Source organism: Pinus tabuliformis, chromosome 6, assembly GCF_031772625.1.
Source record: "Pinus tabuliformis cultivar Carrire ecotype Pingquan chromosome 6, CPIR1, whole genome shotgun sequence".
Lineage (NCBI taxonomy): Eukaryota > Viridiplantae > Streptophyta > Pinopsida > Pinales > Pinaceae > Pinus > Pinus tabuliformis.
In genome coordinates this window covers 876,816,898-876,821,124 of record NC_142292.1, presented here as the reverse complement: position 1 = coordinate 876,821,124, position 4,227 = coordinate 876,816,898, and the positions used below count along the sequence as shown (strand labels likewise).

Here is a 4,227-nt window from a genome sequence, read left to right as displayed (position 1 = left end):
TCGCAACTTCATCGGTAGGGTTTCTTTCCTTATTAATGATGCGATGCGATATTTATCGGCGCGCTTCGTATCGCATATCGCATCTCGCAACTCCGTCGGCCGATTCGTTCACTCTTGAACCTTGCGATCCGATGTTAACCAGCGATCCAACGGTCAAGATTAACAATGATCCGATGGTCACTATGATATCGCATAAAGCTCTATGCGACCTTACGCCTCATGGAGTCGATAGACTTATCAACCACAGTTTATAAAATTTTAGGTCCGGACTTGAGATTAACGCCTGATGATAGTGGGTTTTAGATCTACGGCTCGCAGGACTTCATATTACCACAAGGTTTAATAACAAGGCCAACCCCCACTGTTGACTATGACACAATGCGTTGATTATGAAATCAACGATTAATAATGAGTGCGGGACTTCAGTCCTAGATCAAGAATTCATGCACTTCTAACCCCGCAGTCGCTAATAAACAGAAGAACGAAATTAAATACGAACATACCAGATCAATAGAACTCTGAGTTTAGGCCAAACTGGAAATTCAATGATATACAAAGATACTACGAAAGGACTCGACCCCTCCAGGATTGACCAATTTTACACAGAAATGCACAGAGATTTAATGTCTGCAATTTTAATCATATAGGGCTAGAACAAGCCGAATCTGTCAAAATCCTTTTACAATCATTCATAACTTATAGAAATACTATTCCATCCTAACTATCAGATCCTTAAACACTAGATCGAATTTCGCTAATCTTGTACAATACCAAATCTAGTCGATATTCTCCTTGGAAATCTCACTAAATCAAAACTGCATGAATTAATTACAATTCCATTCAATCCCTAAATCCTAGCTCAAATCCTATCTAGAAAGTTTGTAAATTGACAGCTAAAGGATCCCACTCCTTTGCTGTAACTTTCTTTTGGATTTTTTAAATAAGTTCGAAGCCTTTTGCCTTCAAGCCTCATGCTCCTACATCAAAATCACATATTCTCTTTCTTCTTGATCGTTTCCTCCATGTATTTCCACAACTTCCACTCCTTTCAAAAGAAGGTAGTCATGAACATCATGAACATCTACCTTTTTCTCACAAAAAATGAGAACAAGAGGGGGAGACTTCTGCAAAAATTTGAACAAATAAACAATATTTAACTCTTGTTTGACATACTCAACTTCTTGTATGAAATTGAAGTTTCTTGTACAAGCCTTTCCTATGTTTATAGTCACGGGTTTCACGAGAGCACTTCTTGCAAAATTCTAAATATTCTTAGGAATAGTTGTAGAGAAGAGAAGTGTTTTCCTTTGAGCTTTGAAAGGATAAAAAACCTCTTGTATGTCATCCTCAAAACCCAGATCTATCAATATATATGCCTCATCGAGGGTGGCGTACCTGCAACACAGATAAATTCATCTTACAATATTCATGATTTGGCTATTTGAAACATTTTAAAAATTGTTTGAGATAAACATTCTAACTCTGGTGAAACCCATGAATTTAAATAAACAATCATGCCTCTTGTTTGACATAACAAACATCTCGTATGACATCCAAGTCTATTGAACCACCCCTGCTTATGTTTATAGTCACAGCTTTCACCAGAGCACTTCTTGCAAAATTCTCAATCTTCTTAGGAATAGTTGTGAAGAAGAAAAGTGTTTTCCTTTGAGCTTTGAAATGATAAAAACACTCCCGTATGCCTTCCTCAAAACCCAAATATACCAATCTATTTGGCTCATCCAGGATGAGGTAGTCGTAGCACAGATAAATTAAGTTTGTAATCAATCCGAGGTATGTGTGATAAGTTATTAAATGAAAATAAAAGGCTTAGATAGAGCTTATCTTGGGAAAAAGGATGAAACAACTATAGTTATAATTGTCGAGGGGATGAGAAAGGTAATGGCTTATTCTTCAAGTGGGAATGCAAATCTATCAGGACGTCTTGATGATGAAAATGTCAAAGTAGACTAACGTTCCAGATGAAAGAAACCCTTCAGAACATAGGGTGGACATACTCGGTATCTCGAAAGTATTTGGCAAAGCAAGGAAGACTTGTTTGGAATAATGGGATTTTAATTGAGAATACAAAAAGAAGGAAATGTGTCAAGGGATGGACGAGGAGATGCACATACAGGAAGAGATGCATGAGAAGAGAACTCTTCAATTAAGAGAACTATTTCAGTCCCTTCCTACTGAAGGAAGTAGTAGTCTTCCAACAAGACAACAATACAAATTGTAATCACCAGAAGATATCACATATACAGAGTGGTTCAATTTAACCTGTATGTCCTATGATTTCCCACCTTCTGTTGGATAACCTAACGTCATGCTAGAAAGAGGAAGTCCATTATGGCTCAACAACGCAGGGGAAGCACATCCCAAAATGTTCAATCGACATCTTCTTGCAAAGGGTTCTGGCATTCAGATAGTAGTGTGCCTTCCCTTCACAGAGGGCATGCTCAAGCTTGGTGTTATAGATTTGGTTCATGAAGCTCATGATGTTATAGAACATATCATGAGTTTTTTCATCGGTCTGTTATGATTGCTATTTTTTGAGCTAACGACATCAGAGAGGGATTGGAAGAATGAAACTATAACGATCAAATGATCATTTTCTTATCTTTCCATGTGAAACAAATGAAAGATGAAATTGTATGAAAAATAAATAAAAATTTATGAAATCAAAATCAATTCGAGGTGTGTGTTCATAATTTGAAATCAAATCTAGATTTTTCAGGATAATTTGCATGTGGATAATTTTCAACTACTATGTTATTTCAGCTATGTACAATTATAGTGTTATTGTTATGTTATTCAGTTGAAAAATGAGATGAGATCAAATGGACCCGTGGACAAAATCATTGTATCGTATCTATCCCTGCAACGCCACCTCCTACATCCACAATGTTATATATCTATACCAAAATGCCTTATAAATAGATCCTTATCGAGTATAGTATGGCCATCAGACCCATGGCATATGGCCAAGGGCAAAGATAGATACAAATTCCTCCAAATCGATAGTACATAGCCTTCCAAATCAAGATGCAGAGTCGTCTATCTCTTCGAAATGAAGATACCGAGCCATTTTTCCTTGACCCAAAATCCCTGATCTACACTCCACCAATATTAGTGAATACACTCCACCAATGTCACGAAACATTTAGTTGGTATAAGTAAGTGTACACAGCATCCAACTTATATGCAATGTCGTGGGGATCAAATAATGGAGACGATAATTTTATGAGTAATGTTGGAATACAAAGCACGAAACATAAAACATTTTGATGTGCTTATTATTCCCTCAAAACTAGAAACAACCGCTACAACTGGAACTTGATAGAGGATGAGAAAAAACAACAATGAGGAGGAGAAAGACCAGGAACAACTGTCGGGAATGGAACTGAACATAGGAGCAAAACCAGGAGGGAAAAGGGGAACAAACAACACTCTCTAAAACTCATGCGTATGTAGACATGTTTCCATCTTTCGCACTAGGTGTAGCAATCTCAATTACAATTTAAAATTAAATAATCTTAGGAGACTATTCAATATTGTTTAATTTAAGCAATTATAAAATACCATTAAAACTTTTAAATGATTTCTGACCACTTCTCATTTCTCGGAATGCATGTTTGTTTATGGGATTTTTGTTTTTCTCATCACTGATGAGGTTTGGTATGTTAGGAAACATATAATGCAAGTGATGAGGTTTGGTATGTTTTGAAGTATATAATCCAAGGCCCTAGGGATGACGATGACGATGAAGAAAATTTAACAGGAGAGAATTAAATATTTACGGAAAGAAACAATAAAAAATAACTACAATCGCAATAATAACATATACACATAATGCACAAAGTATTTTCTCTAGGAAATCCCCAACTCCATGGAAAATCCCACCCTAATCAAATTTCATTAGCCTTGGTAAAAACCCTAGTCGGCTAAGCCAAGTGAGCCTTCACCACTCACCTCCTTGACCTTCACTACAATGAAGTCATCCCAACTTTTTATAGGCTTCATTACATGCAATACCATCGGAAGAAAACCATTGTTACAAAATACCCTGTGCTCCAAAATCAACATTGTTTAACTTGGTCAAACTTGACTCTAACCCTGAGTCAATTTTACCTAATATTTTCCTCTTAAAATTGACTTGGGATTCTTGACTAAATCCAACCAACCTTGCCAAGTGAGTTAGCCCAGTCCTGCTCACTCTGGCCC

At 36.7% G+C, this 4,227-nt stretch overlaps 1 pseudogene; it reads left to right on the top strand.

Annotated features, from left to right (window-relative positions):
- The first annotated feature begins 1,884 nt into the window (after window positions 1–1,884).
- On the top strand, window positions 1,885–2,545 carry LOC149261674 (truncated basic helix-loop-helix protein A-like; annotated as a pseudogene).
- Window positions 2,546–4,227: the final 1,682 nt, after the last annotated feature.